Source organism: Macrotis lagotis, chromosome 5, assembly GCF_037893015.1.
Source record: "Macrotis lagotis isolate mMagLag1 chromosome 5, bilby.v1.9.chrom.fasta, whole genome shotgun sequence".
Lineage (NCBI taxonomy): Eukaryota > Metazoa > Chordata > Mammalia > Peramelemorphia > Peramelidae > Macrotis > Macrotis lagotis.
In genome coordinates this window covers 25,866,160-25,884,451 of record NC_133662.1, presented here as the reverse complement: position 1 = coordinate 25,884,451, position 18,292 = coordinate 25,866,160, and the positions used below count along the sequence as shown (strand labels likewise).

General features: G+C 35.1%; 1 protein-coding gene and 1 pseudogene across 1 annotated transcript in view; both read left to right on the top strand.

Annotated features, from left to right (window-relative positions):
* Window positions 1-18,292, top strand: part of RCAN2 (regulator of calcineurin 2) — a 304,597-nt gene that overhangs the window by 148,397 nt on the left and 137,908 nt on the right. The gene's annotated exons all lie outside the window — the stretch shown is intronic.
* Window positions 11-18,292, top strand: part of LOC141523702 (farnesyl pyrophosphate synthase pseudogene) — a 30,858-nt pseudogene continuing 12,576 nt past the window's right edge.

Genomic DNA, 18,292 nt, shown 5'->3' with positions numbered 1-18,292 from the left:
GGATAGAGAGAGAGAGACAGAGAGAGTGAGAGAGAGAGAGAGAGAGAGAGAGAGAGAGAGAGAGAGAGAGAGAGAGAGAGAGAGAGAGACACGGGGATGGGCAGACAGACAGAGAGACAGAGAGCTGACTGGGGAGTCCACACCTGACTTTTATAGACTTTCCCATTCTCTGGGTACAGAAGAGTCAGAAGACTGTGGGCAAAGGGAACATCCCTTCCCCTCTATGTGACTGAAACCAGGTAAAAGATTGGAAGTTGGGGGTTGAGGAGACATTACAAGTTTACATTTAACAATGGAACCATAGGAGTCAATTTATATCACAGGAGTAGATGACATTTTTATAAAATTTAACAGTATAAAGGATTATAAAATGTGTTTCCATTTACAAATCCCCTATGTCCATAACTCTCTGTATCATATTCTTATAACTCCCTGCTTTCATATTCTTATAATCCCTGAATCATTTCTATCCCTTGCATTCAACATCCCACCTAGCTGAATAAGTAAGGGTAAGGAAAAGAGAAGGAAATAAGCATTTTAAAAGTTCATACTATGTTCCAGGTTCCGTGCTAAATGCTTTATGAAATCTCAATTGATCTTCATAACAGTCCTGGGAGGTAGATAATTTTATTATCCCCATTTTATTGATAAGGAAACTGAGGCAGACAGAGATTCAGTGTTTTGCCCCTCTCTTTCATAATGCAAAGTGCTTACAACTAGAAGGCACTTTGAGGAGTTTTTGAAAATGATCAAACTGAGGCTCTGAAGGGTTATTGTCTAAAATAATTTTGGATAATTAATTAATGGTAAAGATTGTAGTTGACACGGATTTAAGTGTTCTTTCCACTGTAACACACCTGACTTTGCTTCCTCAATAACCAGAGGAAGTGAAGGAGCCAGCTCTGGTTTGGACTGGGGATAAAAAAGAATGGTTAAATCAGGAAAAGAAACTTATTTTTTCAGAGAGCAGGCATCTATGTATAGTTTTTCTCCACAGGTGGGGGTATCCTGGAACCAGTTACAACAGACATGGAGAATTCATTGTTAAGTTTCCATTGTGAGCATTTATGCCTCAGAAATCAACAACTGCCACAAATAAAGACTTGATTTATAATTTTGTTGATTTTGTAGAATTAAGAAAGTATTAATAATGTAGATCAAGCTTAAAAGGGTGTATACAAAAAAAAAACACCTCATACCCTCCCTGCAAGACCTCATTGTTAAATCTTTGTATTGTTCTATAAACATTGCTCAAGTTTAGAAGTAAAAGGTTCAGGGAAAGAAGTTATCCTCAGACTGGGGTAGTATACTACTGTAAGATAAAAATAACTACAATAATAATATTAATAATAACTGACATTTATATAGCACTTTATAAAAGTATTTTACCTCATTTCATTTGAAGTTCACAACATCCTTTGACCTGTATGCCTATTTTTTTTTTCCTGGATAGAGTTTGTCAGACATTTGCCATCACACCCTTGTCCTTAAGTTCCTTGAAATTTAGTAAAGTATTTTCTGTACACTCAGTAGGTGAATGTTTTTGATGGCTCATGCTGGGGATAGCAATGGAAGAGAGTAAAATGTCAAGAGATTTGACAACCCTAAGTGGAAAACCAAGATTTTCATTTCAGTTTCAACATTTTAGGAATTCAGACAAGTCCACTGAGCCTCACTTTCTATATATAAAATGGGGATAGTAATATACTTCTTTTCTTCTTTCCCTTGAATCCTCGCTCTCCCCATCTCAAGTCAAACCACCCCTACCACATTGACCACCATCTCCTCTCAAGACCTTGATGGAGACAGCCCAGGACCCTCAACCCAAAATCCTTGAGAGTAGCACTGTTACGAATATAGCCTTCTTAGCCATTGTGCCAGAAAGCAACCCCAATAGAGATGTAGCCTGGCACCTGGTCTTACAGGGGCTTTGATCACAACTACTGAAAACTCAGAGAGGAAAGTCCTTGCCACTAAAGTCCTTGGCACTGTCAAATGGTTTGGTATCAGAAATTTTTTTCATTATAAATGACATAAAGAAACAACAGTGACATCAGCATTGTCCGTGCACTCTAAGGACCATAGCATAGGCTCTTTTCATTTGACTCATAGCTGAAATCTCCCATATATGTCATTTTCCCCATTAGAATGTGAGCTCCTTGAGATCAGAGATTTTCTTACTTTTCTATTTGTATTCCTAGCACTTAGTATTATACATTGCATATTAGCAAGCACTTAATAAATATCCATTCATTTATTTCTTAATATGTGTTGTCTTACCCATTAGACTATAATATACTCCTTAAGGAGAGGGATTCCTCTTCCTTCCCCTCCCCTCTCCTCTCCTCCCCTACCTTCTCCTCTCCTCCCCTCTCCTCTCCTCTCCTCTCCTCTCCTCTCTTCTCCTCTCCTCTCCTCTCCTCTCTTTCCTTCCCTTTTCTTTGCCTTACTCTTATTTCCCTTGACCCTTCTTTCTTCCCACCCCTTCTGCTTTCCCCTTCCCTTCCTTTCCAGTCCATCTTCTTTCCTTTTTTCCTTTTGGCTCCTATTTCCAACTCTAGTCAATAGCACAGTGTTTGGCCCATAGTAAACTATAAAGCTATATTTGTCTATCCTACTGCCTTAAGAAGGTTGTACAGAACCTGCTATAAAAGAAAGTGCTTTAAAAACATAAGATTTATTTTTTCCAATAACCACAAAAGTCTTAGAATCAAAGGTTAATAGATTTAGAACCAAAAGGAACTCAGAGGTCATTTGATCCCAGCAATATATTTGTCCTTTTTTCTCAAAGAAGACTATGACATCAAGGAGTTAATGCCATGACGAGCACATGAATTGGGTTTGAGTAAGTGGTGCTGTGCTATATCACCAGTGTCACTTTCCTCCTTTAGAGTCTTCTGGATCCAGTGGCCAGATAATTATCAGGATGACTGGATTTGGCCCTGGATGAGAGGCAATCGATTTTAAGTGACTTGCCCAAGGACACATAGCTAGTATGTAATAAGTGTCTGAGGTCAGATTTGAACTCTTGTCTTCCTGACTCCAAAGCCAGTGCTCTATCCACTGCACCATCTAACTTTACTTTATGAATGAGGAAACAGAGTTCTAGAGGGGTCAAGTTATTTGCCTAAGGTCACAGGAGACTTCCTTATTTAAAGGTATCTACTGAAAAAATAAAACAGAGCTCTTCCCAGTAGATGGAGGATTTGTTAAAGAGATGTTGGCAATTTTTAAACCAGAAGCCAATAGAGAACTTGGGGGGAAAGCAAGGAGGCACAATGAAATTACTCTTTTAATATGAAGAGTTTTATCATTCTTTATTCAAAAATTTACTGTTATTGGTGAATCTTCAGAAACACAGAATCTCATCCTAATAAACTATATAAGAAATGAAATGGTATAGGCTGCTTCATTCAGATAAAAGCTTAGTTTAATGAATAAAGCATTCATTTAATCCCTTCTTTCTTGTACAGTAAGCAAACAATGATAGGTGTCAGAAATCTTCAGCCAGACAATGAAATCTCTACAAATTTAATTTCAATTTACTACTAGTAGTAGTTCTTTGATCTCAAAGAGGTCTATAACAACCAAGCAAGTGATTAGTGGCATAAGTGGAACATTTATGTTTATAATAGTGAGAGGTATGCTGTGCAAGTCATCCTTCTCATTTGCCTTTACCAGAATCATCTCACCCCTTAACCTGATTTGTAGGAAAGAGGATTGTTGGAGATAGAACTGGCTACTGAGGGAGTCTTTTGACATTGAATTGGTTTCTCTTCCTCCTGTGTCAGCCAGGTATCACAGTGCATGATCAATACCAAGTAAATACTAGCATGTGATATCTGGTAACATAATGAGGCAACCCGATACATCATAACTTGTCTCTTGATGGACTTATCTTCAAATCAAACATTTATTAATCACCTAAATAGGAAATTCAATTTTAAAATGAAAGACCTTGCTTTCAAGGATCTTACATGATCCTAGAAGAACATCTGAATAGTAGTAAGCAATACAAAGTGAGTATATAGGTCCATCTTATCTCCCTATATAGAATAACAAGCTTCCTGAGGGCAGGAGTTGTTTCATTTTTGTTTTAGTATTTATAGGGAGCCATAGGATATGGTAGACACTTAAAAGGTTGTTGATTAATATATTCATCAAAGTGGGAGGGAGTGCTAATACCTGAGAGGAATCCAAGAAGATTCAGTTAGAAGTAGGTACCTGAGCAGGGCTTTTAAGGAAACAAAGGATACTTTCATCACTACAAAGTCAAGAAAGAAAGCAAATTTTGGTTGATAAGTGACTGTTGATTTTGATTCCCTTTTGGTGTATGGCACTATCCCCTCCCTCAGTTCATTTTAAATGCATATAAAGTCCATGTAATTGTGCAGCAATTAAGATATCAAGAAGGATGATATATCTTGCTCTACCTCCATTCCCCTTTAACAAGATTGATGTGAAAATGTTTTTCATGACTTCATATGTATAATGAGTATTTCTTGCCTTCTCAATGGGTAGGGGAAGGTGAGAGGAAAAGGGATTTTGGAAAGGAAAATAACATTTTAAAAAATAATAATTTTAAAAAGATAGAATATTATTGTGAAGAATGAACTGACTTCTGAGTCTGGAAGACATAGGTCCAAGTTCTACCTTTAACACCTACTGACTTTGTATTTATTTATTTTCTATGGATTAAAATTTTGTGTGGATTAAAATTGACCTCAGCTAATTAATTAACTCTATAAAACTATAAATTTGTTTCTGCAGAAAAAAGTTTTCATCGTAGGAGTTCCCATCTGCAACTCTATCTTGAAACAAACAAAAACAAGATGACCCTAGACAAGGTACCTCCTGAAAAACCTCTGGTTTATCAATTCTTTCCACCTTCTCCTTGGGGACAGGAGCTCACTTTTTCCTATTTATATCCCCATGGTGTGCTTGGCACATGATAGGTTCTTACTAAATCTTTATTGAATTAAAATCATAGTTCCTGTCATAATAAAAAGTTTCTCTTGACCTTAACCATTGATAATATACCTTGAGATTTTTATTCATAGTCAAATGCCCCAACAGTGATATTAGAAAAATATTCTTACAATCTAGGGGTCATCTCATTGATTGCAATTTTAAACACTTGTTTCTAGAATAAAAAATAATGAAAATTTGACATTAATAAAGATATACAATGTAGGGGTATGACTAGGCAATTGTATAGATTTTATCGTGTGGTTTGGAGAGTCAGTTTCAAACATCAAAGTTACATATATATATATATATATGTATATATATATATATGTATATGTATATATATATATTTATATAAAATGAAAGAGGTACTCCACAAAGATAGGAAGTGAGTGGAGAATTCAACAGTCTTATTCTTGTTATTTGAGGTTGTTCATTGTAGTGGTTTTAGTGGTGAGATACAAGACACATTCATAAAGTATAAGTAGAAATAATTTATGGATTCTACTGGCTCTCTTGGCTTCATATGTCTTCATCATGGGAATTTATTTTTCACTTCTCATTCTTGATTATCTGACATTACTTTCTAATTGTGAGTTTGTTTTAACTTTGTATTATTTAGCACTTCCTCACCCCAAGAATTTTAAAAATAAAATTCATGTAATTGAAAACCATTAATTAGAAATGAGGACTCTGATTATCTAATATATGCTCCTCCCAAATATGATATTGTACAACTTGGAGACTGGAAGGAAGGTGCCCTTGACAGATTGAGGAAGTTTGAAAGAAGAATGGGATCTGTAACTTCCTGCACCATCATTTTCTACTGTTTCATCTATTGTTACAGTCCTGGGAGAAGTAATTCTCCTTGGCAAAAGTCTCTACTTGTGCCCTTTGTCTAGAGGTGTTCTGGTAAATGTTTAATAACCATCTTTTTAAAAATACCTATGACACATCTTAAATTTTAATATGCATTACTAACATTTTCTTTATCACTTTCTTAAGTCAGACAATCAGAAAAACAATAAATCAATCTATAAAACTGACTCATGCCATTTGCTGATTTCTCAGGTGCAAATGCTCACACTGAATATTTAACAATCAGTTTTCCCATCAGGTAGGAGCTGTCTCTAGTACAACTCATTTCCTCCTATAGAGTGTAGTACCTTATCTTTTTGATTATTTCCTTTTCCTTTATAATCTGTAAATTATATTTATCCAACAACTCCTTCTCTGAGGCTTATAAAAATACCACGACTGCTCCATGTTTAAAAACCCTTCTCAAACAATTTCTCTATAACCCCACTCTGTTTTCCTTTTAAAATCCTAGAAAAAGCTTCCTATATTTCTTGCTTCCATTTACTCACCTCAAAGTCACTTTTCAAACCCTTGTGTTGTGAACTCCAGTCCCACCACTTAAATAAAATTGCTCTCTCTCTCTGTCCTGCTCCCATTATGTACCTATATTCTATGTTCTATCTTGCATCTTCTTTTCATTTCTCTACTCTCTCTTAATGATTTCATCAGCACCTGTGAACTTAATTATTTATAAACCTTATCTATATTTACAAATAAAGATTTAGCTATTTGTGTATGCATATCCATGTACATCCATATGCATTATTTACATAATATATAAGGCATTCATAGCATTTACATGCATATGTTGTTTGGTCATTTTTCAGTCCTGTCAAACTCTTTGTGACCTCACTTGGTGTTTTCTTGGCAAAGAAACTAGAATAGTTTGCCATTCCCTTCTCCAGCTCATTTTACAGAAGAAAACTTAGGCAGAGTTAAGTGATTTGCCCAGAATTAAACAGATAGGAAGTGTGAGAGGTCAGATTTGAACTCAGGAAGATGAGTTTTCCTGATTCTAGGTCCAACATTCTATCTATTGTGCCACCTAGTTGAGTGTGTGTGTCTGTGTGCATGTGTGTGTGTGTATGTGTATAGAGAGATTTTGTCCAGATAGATATCTATAGATATCTATCTTTCTGTGTCTGTGTGGGTATATACAAATACATAACCAGCCCTCATATCTTCTGAGTTCCAATTGTACATAACCAACTGACTATAGTACATATCCTTTCAGATGACCCTTAAGCATCTTAAACTAAATATACCCCAAATAAGATTCATTATCCTCTCCTCAAGCCCTATCCTTTCCCTTAACTCTTTATTATACTGTCTCTTTTCAGTCACTTTATATTTAGAATCTCCACTCTTCACTCCCCCCCCTTCCATATCCAATCAACTGTCAAGTCTTATTCTTCACAATGTATCTCATTCATCCTCATCTCCTCCCTCACAGAGCATTTTACTGTGGGAAACAACATGTATGCAGATATTTATACATACACTGTATATAGAATAAGTACATGGATGTACTTTATAGCACTAGAGAGTTGTAGCATATCTCATTTATTCACAGTATCTAGTTCTGATTAATGAGAATTCTTCATGATTATGATGATAATGGTGACAATGATGTTGATGACCACAATGATGGTGATGATGATGATGATGATGAAGTGGTTATGTGATTTTGAATTCAAGCTATTCAAAGATATAATTATTTAAAATATAGTCACTGGTTCTAAGGTCAAATGGAAATATGAAGTGTGAATTCAGTTCCAAAACTACTTCATAGAATTCGTTACTCTCACCAACTAGTGCCTAGCTATATAGGCAGAAGAGGTATTATTATCCCCTCTTTTATAGATAAGGAAAAATCTGCTCAGTGATAGATAGAACAGGAGTTGTACCCTAGATCTTCCACTTATAATGTAGGCCAGGGGTCTTTTAATATACCATGATAATTCTCTGCAGTTTACATTTAAATCATGGATTATGGTTTTAGAGTTATTTCCATTCAGCATATTTGAGTTTTACAACGATCCTATGAGATATGTAGATCTAATAGAAACATATTAATTTGGCAGATGAGGAAACTAAGGCTCAGTAAGATAAATAATCTTGTCCAAGATTATGTGGGGGGAGAAAGCAAAAAGGGAATTGGAGACATGAACTCAAATTCTATTTTAAATTCAGACTCCAGTCTGAATTTCAGTGTTCTAGCACTCTAAATTTACCTGGAATCAACCAGGAGAAATGCTTTGTATTCTGATTGCTAGAAGATGGAGAATGGATGAAGATGGGTCCATTCTTTCTAAGGACTATTTTAAAAGCCAATGTTTATTCATTTTATCAGTACATCATGAGCAAACTCTAGGTGTAAAAGAGAAACATTTCTTTTGTCAAACAAAAACATTACAAGGAAGAAAATTACTAAACAGTAGCTTTTTACTTCCAAAATAATCTTCTGGAGAAAATTGAAGCATCGGGAAACAATATAGAGGTGCAGCTCTTGGCATGACTAAATGTTTAGAGGGATAGGTCAGTTTTGCAAAGCAAATGCATGAAGTGATTGCTATTATGGTTCATTGTACAATGGAACTTGATCTTTTTTAGATTGGGACCTGAAATATCTTTGTACTCCATGGAACACTTTTCTTATAAGGTTAATGTACCATGAACATATCAAATGAGAGGAAAGCCTGTACCTTTTAAGCATCTGGAAAAAAACATGCCATATTGTCCATTGGTTTTTCTTAGACTTTACATCTGAATGATTGGTTATGCTTATTTTTTATATCCTAAGAAATTATATATTTCTTTCACTAAGTATATAGATTTTTCTATTCATTACTTTCTATTTTGGAAAACACAGCTAGATTTAGAATCAAGATTTTAAGTTTCAAATCTCAAGTTCCACACTGCTTTTAACTGGGTCTTATCTCTCTCTGAGCCCCTGGGCACACTGATGATAGTTGCCTTAAAAATCTACATACAGAGGGGGCGGCTAAGCAGTGCAGTGGATAGAGCACCCATCCTGGAGTCAGGAGTACCTGAGTTCAAATCCGACCTCAGGCACTTAATAATTACCTAGCTGTGTGGCCTTGGGCAAGCCACTTAACCCCATTGCCTTGCAAAAAAAAAAAAACTTAAAAAAAACACAGAGAAATATGGAAACCAAAGTACAAATGGTCAAGTATTCATGTTCGTCCCTCTTCAGGCACAGCATTGGTTCATGTTTCCAGGATCTCTCAAATAAAACTTTTAACAACTGCAAGTGTGAGGTCAAAAGCCTGTCTGGTTTGAATCTTCCCAAGAAATACAAACTAACCCAAAGATTAGTAGAGCTCAGTGCCATGTGGCATGAGAGAAAAATTGGCCCTCTGATTCTTTAATTAAGAACACTGTGAAAAAGAATCTGATAAACAACTTGGAAATTCTTCCATCCAGTTTGTATCTGGTTAAATTTAAGCAGAATAGTTATTGTATTTCATTCACTACTTGTTAGGATTATATATTTGGGCTGTATCTGCAGGACATCTAGACAATTGTTGAACTTCAGTAGTTCAGTGACAGTGAAACCATTTGTTTTCTAGTTTCTTAGCTAAACAAGTTTTAGGTTATGTTTTTGTAACTTTCCTTTTGATTCTTTAGCAAAGCAGAGAAACAAGCTGAGGATCAGGGTAGACAGAGATGAGACTCATCTGTTTTTGTTTTTTAATATTTCCTGATTAAAATTAAAAGCAGGTTATTGGCAAAGCCATCACTGGTTTCCATGTATCTTGTATATGAATTCATTTTGCAAGGTTCCTGGAATATAATAAGGGTTTATTTAACAAATGGTTGCTGATTTGATTGATTACTTCATTTCCATCATGCTTTCTTGCTTTCCATAGAGATTTCAGCTTACTCAATTTTGCTTCCAAATCTCAGTAACCACATCAATGCCTTTATTTCTTCTTTGTATAATGCACTCTCTAAATGCTGACCTAAGTGATTTCCTTTTTTATCATCTTGGGGATGAGATCCTGTAAGCATATAGATGTTTGGGATAAACATCCATAAGTAGAATGTCATAGCATCTCAAACAACTTTGTGATTTTGAGATATCCCACTATTGGGATGTATGGTTGGATGCCTTTTCTACAAAATCAAAGTTAGTTTCTATACTATCCAGATGGAAGGAGAAAGACTGTAACTGCATCCTCTTACCAGAATGAACAGAGATCAGAAATCATTGTTTGCCGAAGAGAAGCAAGACTTTGTCCAGCATCTCACCCAGATTGTAAAGATCCTGACAGAAGATGGAATGGGACATCCTGAGGTGGGAGATACCATAGCCAGATTCAAGGAGGTCCTAGAGTATAATGGGAAAATACAACCAAGACTTGTCTGTGAATGGAGCTGGTGGAACTACAAAAGCAGGATGCTAAAAGTCTACAGAGAACACTAACAGTGGGTTGGTGTGTGCAGTTGCTCCAGGTTTTCTTCCTAGTAACAGGTGACATCATGGATGCTTTTCTTACCTGCTGGGGATAGCCGTGCTGATGTAAGAAGCCTGGTATTGACTTGGATGCCATCAATGATGCCATGTGTTGGAAGTCTGTATCTATTGCCTGCTGAAGCATTACTATTGTGTGTAGCTCATTACCTGATCCTTTTTGAACTCTTCCTACAGCTCACTTACCACAATGAGATTAGAAATTGGCCAAACCCTTGACTTTATCCCTCGGGACAAGATTGATCTTGACAGATTCACTGAGCAGAAATATAAGACCATTGTCAAATACAAGACAACTTTCTATTTCTTCTACTTACTATTAGTTACTGCTGCTATGTTCATAGCAGACATAGATGGGAAGAAAGAACACAACCATGCCAAGAACATCCTACTGGAGATGGGGGAGCTTTTTCAGATTCAAGATGATTACCCTCAGGTGACCCCAGTGTGAATGGCAAGATTGGACCTAACATCCAGGACAGCAAATACAGGTGGCTGGTAGTGAAGTGCCTTCAACCATCTTCTGAGCAAAGACCTTCTCTTGGAGGAGAGTTATGGACAGAACGATCTGGAGAAAGTTGCCAAAAAGAAGGAACTCTATGAGTTCTATGAAAAACTATGAGTTTCTATGAGAAACTTGAATTGCCTGTTCTTTTCACCAAGTTTGAGAATGAAAATTATAGTGGACTGATAGGGCTTATTGAGAAGCATTCATCCTCCCTTTCCCCATCTATCTTCTTGAAAATGTCAAAGATTTACAAACATCAGAAGTGACCAAGGAGTTGAACATGAGGAGGGGAACTAGGAGGGCAGAGCATGTGTAGAATTGGGAGTGGATGTATTCAATAAACTATAGTTCTTTTACTCCCCTCTGCACCCCAATAAAAGACTTAGTCATATCACTCCATAGATGAAAGTCAATGACAGTTAATAAAAAAATTTAAAGTGATGCTCTGCCACTTCTTCATTTTCCGTATTTAAAGTCTCCTCTCTTTAAGGCAACTTTATTTACATAAAATACCAAAACAACTTGTGTTTTTTTTTCACTTGAATGGTGTAGGGCAACGATTTTCAAAATTTATTGTCCCAGGACTCTCTTAAAATATTGGGTGTCCCTTAAGTTTTCATCTTTTGTGAGTTATATTTATTGATATTTAACATATTAGAAAGAAAAATTGCTAAAATTATTTATAAATTCATTTGAAAAGAATAACAAACTCCTTAACATAAATAACATTCATTTAGATGAAGCTCTATTTTCCAAAACCAAAAAAAATTAAATGAGAAAAATGTTATTGAGTAAACATTTTTTGAGAATTTCTTTCATATCTGGCTTAATAGAATATAGCTGGATTATCATATCTGCTTCTGTATTCAATTTGTTGTATTTTGGTTGAACTATTTGAAGAATATTTGGTTTCCCATAGCCACATAGTTAGAAAAGAGAGAAATATTTTAAAAGTTGAATGACATCTTGGCATTATTATATAAATAGTTTTTACCTCAAGAATCCTCTTAAAGGGTTATCTATCTATCTATCTATCTATCTATATATATATATATATTATATATATATATTTGCATATATAGAGATATAGAGACTGGTATTTTCTCTGCAATTTATAGTTTTAGATGGTTGGCTTGGACATCATGAAAGACTGAGACTTGGGGGCAGCTAGGTGGAGCAGTGGATAAAGCACTGGCCCTGGAGTCAGGAGTACCTGAGTTCAAATCCGGTCTCAGACACTTAATAATTACCTAGCTGTGTGGCCTTGGGCAAGCCACTTAACCCCATTTGCCTTACAAAAACCTAAAAAGAAAAAAAAGACTGAGACTTGCCCAGAGTTAAACAGGTAGTCTGTCAGACGTGAGACTTGAACCCAGATAGATCTAAGACCAGCTTTCTACTATACCACACTACCTCTTAATAACAAACAAATAAAAAGTTATTTTTTACCTGTATTTGAGGCTAAGATTCACATGAAAGATATTGCAGATGTTATGAACTATGAAAATTATAGTTAATGTTTTGAATACTTAGTAGGACATGTATGCATATGTGTGTATATATATATATGTATTATATATATACATTTTCAATGACATGAAAAGACAAATTTTAACATTCATTTTAAAAAATTCAGTTTCCTCCCTTCCTCACCTCCTGTTCCCTAAAAAATTTTTAACATATGTTATATAAACATATATTTTTAATGACTTAATCATCCCACTGATTAAATGGAGCATCTATACAAATTGGACCCATAGTGACATCAAAGGTAAGGAAAAAGGACATCATAATCAGACTCTAATGCCACCTCAAAAGGCAGTGTGGTACCCAAGGACCTAAAAGCTCCATTCCAAGATACATATCCTTTGGCAAGTATCAAAATGATCAAAACATTATTGAATTTTCCAAACAGTAAGCTTTCATTTGCCCAGTGTAGAAATCAATTAAATATTTCAGTATAAAGATTAATTGGGATGGAAGAAAATACATTTTTTTCATTGTATATTTAAGCCAATATGTTTTCTGGTTAAGGAAAAAGATTCTCACTAACTGCACTGCGGAAGATGGGAGCTTCAAATGATACTTTTCTGTATTTTTTTTCTGTATTTCAGAAAGTGAATGACTAAGCTACCTAACAAATTATGTGATTGTTCTTTTCTCACATATAAGCATTCCACAGTCTTCTTTGGTAACTCATTCTAGTATTTTATCACCCTCATTAAGAAGATCTTGCTCATGTCCAAGAAAAACCTCTTTGACTTTCATAACTTATTTCCTCAAGGAAGGCAGAAAACACATGCTTGATAAAGTTCATTAAAAAGAAGAACTTAGAAATATTTGAAGCCAGTAATCAGGTGAAAAGTTGTGGCAGTAACATGGCAGAATGATATCATAAAGAATCCAGGTCAAGACCTACCTTTGACATATCTGGGCAATTCCTCAGACAACCCTCTATGGCTATAAATCACAGACAACTTTCCAATCTATGTCAATGGATAAATTTCCATCAAGGCAATTTCCCCTTTTGATACAATCATAGGTCTGTATAAAATAAAATAACCCAGAGTTAATGGAAGATCCTTAAGGTTAAGGATTGTTTTTGTTTTGTTTTCTGTATGGTATTGTCCCCACTTTCATCCCACCCCCATTGACTTGAGATTCTCTTCTCCTCATTAGTAATTTCCTCCTGAGACCACCATTTTGTGAGGTGAAATATGACTGGAAATAAATGGTTCATTTTTACCCCCAGATTCCATGTTGCACACATCCTTCTCTTTGCTTGCCCCATTGTTCCCACTCTAACATCATTAATTCTCTCCCCTGAGTGAACAGCCTCCTCTCTTTCAACCTAAATAATACCAGTTCTCCATAAGATCTATCTTCTACCCTTTTAATGAGCTTATCTTATCTTCCCTGAATTGCCTGTAGTTTGGTCCACATCTTTTCCAAGTGTTGTGATCACAATCGGTTATAAGTATAAATTATAAGCATTGTTTATTAACATCTGACTGAAACAATTTAGTAGAAATCTTGGTTTCTTATGTTAGTATTTTTTTACTCTGTTTAGTATATCATAATAGTATATTAACTTTTTTCATCACTACACAAACTTGGATCACCTGTGACAGACACACAGAGGAGGAAGGTTCAAATCCTACCTCTCTGAACCTAGGCAAGTTTTTAACTTTTCTGAAACTCAGTTTCCTAATCTGTAAAGTGAGAGAGTTAGACTGAATGGCTTAGATGTCTCTTTCAGAGATAGAACTGTTTGTAATTTAGCAACTTCTAACACTGGTTGCAAAGGGAAATCTAGAGGGCCAGTCTTGTAGTCAGGAAGATCTAGGTTCAAATTCTACCTCTACTAATTCTAGACTGTGTGATCAGGAGCAAGTTGCCTAATGTTTCAGAGCATTGTTCACTAAAAATTTAAGTTAGAGATCAGTTATTACAGTTGAGGGTGTTCCTTTACCCTGGAGGTTCTCCATACCAGTGAAGTTACAAATCTAGTCTAAATCTACTTTCTTTTACCTTCCGTCCAAAAGCCAAATCCCTCCAATGATTTCAAGGTCTTCCTAGTTCTTCAATTGGTCATTAATTCTCTTCCAGTAGTTTAATTCTTTTTCCTCTATTCCCAGACCCTCATTAAGATTTATGTTTTAAGTATATGAGAACTGATATACTTAAAATAATTGCTGTGTGCTTCATTTGCATATGATATGTAGCCAGGTGAGGTGATTCAAAAAACAATACCACTGGAGATAAGTACAATTTTTTTCATTCTTTTAAACTTAATCCAAGCATTAGCAATGTTCAAATCCAGTGCACTAATTTTATCATGAAGCAATTTGACCTCTCTTGGTTTCTCCTTTAATTTGTTATTAATAGCATTGCCCCTGAGTTTTCTTGGAGATCTACCTGTCTTTAGCTCAAACTCTTTTTCATTTCCTTGAGAAATTTTTCAATATATCATCTTTAAAGCAGCTTACTATTTTTCCCTTTTAACCAAGCCACAGTTCAATGGATGCAATGAATAGAAGACTAGGTCAGAAATCCAAAAGTTTTGGGTTCAGACTTCTTGATTCCCCAGGAAATTTTACAATTGCCAACCTGTATCAGTAGAGGGAATTTCTACAGCAGAGTGCTTCCCAAACCAGTGGATTAAGAAATCTGGACCAAAATTACATAAATAAAGTTGAAAGATATAGCAATTTCTACATTTTTGTAAAAAAACTGAGTTAATATCTGTCATAAAGGTAATAAATGACAGGTGATTGAGACTTTAGGTATTCAGGATCTCAATTTAGTGTTCTTCCTAAATTCCACTTTGTTTTGCTTATTTTCATATCTGGGTGTGTGTGTGTGTGTGTGTGTATGTGTGTATACACATATGTACATATGTGTATATATGTATATATATACACAACATTTATATGAAATTCTCCCAAAATGAAAAGAGTTACTTTCAGAAATAGTGATCTTCTTGTCTATGAAGGTTTTCTAGTCAAGTCTACATAACTGTGTTTCCAATGTCATGGGGAAAATTCATGTTTTAAGTCAGGGTTGAATTAGGTTTATTTTGAACTGAAAATCTGTGCTTCTGATATACCTAGGCTTATCATAAAATTCTTTTGTGCTTTTAAATTTCAATAATGGGGATTGTTGGTATGAGAGAGAGACTCCATATAAAACAAATACAGACTTCACAAGTACTAGATGGGGAAGAATGATTGTCCAAAAAAAAAAGATCTGGGGGTTTTAGTGACCTGGAAATACAACATAAGTCTATAATGTGAAATGATTGATAAGAAAATACAATATTAAGCCACATTGAGAAGTATAGATTCCAAGAAAAATAAGATAGTAGTCTTACTACATCTGAAATATTGTGTTCAGTTCTGGGTACCACAATTTAGGAAGACCAATCAATAAACTAAAGAAGATACAGAGAAGGATAACTAGAACAGCAAAGGGCTTTGGGTTAATAGTATATGGGGATTGTTTAAAAAGATGAGTAATGTTAAGCCTAGAGAAAAGAAGACAAAGGGGATACTTGATAGTTCTGAATCTTTATAAAGAAGAAATAAAAATTGTAGATCCTATCATCTAACCCAGGAATATCTATCTCTAGCTATGGGTGAGTTTTAATAATGCTAATTCATCATTTTGCTCAAAATGTATTATCTTAATATTTATTATTATTTAATTTTGGATCCCTTTTATCTGCATTGCCTTCCCCCTCCCACTTCTTCAGTTTTGCTGGATTGGCAGCATGTACTGTTCAAAACAGTCATTCAATCTTTTCCTGACATGTGGTGTGCAGAGCTGCAGTTAAAAGATAAGGCCCTCCAGAGCAGAGCATTGGTATTCAAGTCTTCCAAGGACATGCTTTCCTTCAAACCCCTAGTACAGCATCTCAGATCAAAATGAAAATAAACTGCTATGCCCAGTGAACTTCCTGCTCTTTATTCCACAAAAAGCAATAGAAATACATTCTTTAAACATTCCCAGTCATGTACTGACACTGACAAATTCCCCAAAAAGACTTAAAGCAAGTATCACCCCCCATCTCCACTCCCTACCCCTCACAATTAACTTAAAAGTAAGCTGAGAGCTTTTAACCTGTGACCAGCATGCTTTGAATATTTTGTGTATTTGGAATAACAGATGACAGTTAATAACTGAAGCATAGCAGCAACCAAATTCGGCAGCTGGTTCTGATACAAGGTAGCTTCGAATTGTCCTTAGGCCAATCTGTTCAGGGATGAATCGCTGATTTATTTTTATTCTACTAGTGATTTATTTTGGTTTTAAAATTCCCATTATTTCTGAATATATCCTCTTCTTTTCCAACCTAGTGAGTTTTTCCTTACAACAAAGAACAAAAAGAGGAAATAACAATTCAGCAAAATTAACTAATATTAAATTTAAATTAATTAACTTTCTGAGTCTATATATATATATATATATATATGTAAACAATGTTTTATCCTCATAATTTCCATTTCTTCAAAGAAAGAAGACTGGGAAGGTATTCTTCCCCACATTTGCTTTCAGGGACAAGTATGATAATTACTATTACATAGTAATAAATTTGTATGTTTTTAATCACTCCTATTTACATTGTTATAATGATATAATATTTGGAAAAAAATCACAACACAGTACATAGTAGACACTAAATGCATGCCTTTTTCCTTTCTTCTCTTGTAGTCATTATGTATATTGCTTTCCTTGGTGGGCTACTTCTGCATATATTCATATAAATCTTTGAATTTTTTGAATTTTTATATTCATAATTTCTTATGGCACAGTAATATTCCATGACATTGTGTACCACATAGTATTTTAACCATTCCCTATTCAATGGCCATTTGATTTTTTTTCTAGTTCATTGCCACTAGAAAAGTGCTGCTTTGAATATTTTGGTGTATATCTCATTGATTTCAAAGAAAATTCTAATTATAGAGGAGAGAACTGTTTAAGCTCGAGTGCTCACATAGGACTCATAATATCAATTCTTTTTTAAGTATTTTAAAAACTCTCAGTCAGGAATTACTTTCATCCTAGTCCAAAGAAGTAAATCACAGCAAAGGCTTGGAGTCAAAGGAGACTTCACTGACTATCTTATGCAACTGCCTCATTTTACAGCTTTGGAAACTGAAATCCAAAGTCAGTCTACTTATTTTAAGGGGCAAAGCTGGAATTTGAACCTTTTACCATTCTCATTTTATTGATAAGGAAACATTTTTTTTTCTTTTTGGTCAGATCTGTGATTTCATCAATATAGAAAATTCCCAGTGTAAAATCTACCTTTCCTGATTAATATCAGCAACACATCTGAAACTATTTCATTAAACAGTTGCTTGAGAATAGTGGAAGTTAACTGAATGACTCTTAGTCACACAGTCAGTAAGGGGAAGAGTTTTAAATCCAGGGTTTCCTGGTTCCAAAGTTAGTCATCTAGCCACCATCCTTTGTTGCTTTACAAGGAAATACACAAGAAATAGTGAAATTTTATTTAGTCAGGAAAATTTATTAAGTGTTAACTTGTGAAGTTCTACATTGCATTCCAAGTTCAACATTGGATTCTCTTTAAAGGACTAAAGAGAACAGTTTTTTAACACCAGCAGCTTGCTTCTTCTCCCTGCTTCCACCTGTCCCAATTCCTCCCCCGATTCTGTTTCCTTTTGAGTGTGTATTTCTAGCACATTTTGTTGTTCAGTCATTTCAATTGTGTCTGAAGTCTTCCTGAACTCTTTGAAGTTCTCTTGGCAAAGATACTGGAGTGGTTTACCATTTTCTTCTCTAGTTCATTTTATAAATGAGGAAACTGAGGCAAACAAGGTTAGGTGACTTGCCCAGCATCACACAATTAGGAAGTTGAACTCAGGCTCAGCAGTTATCCACTGTGCCAACTATCCACCCTGTCTGTTACAGAGTAGGTGATTAATATATTT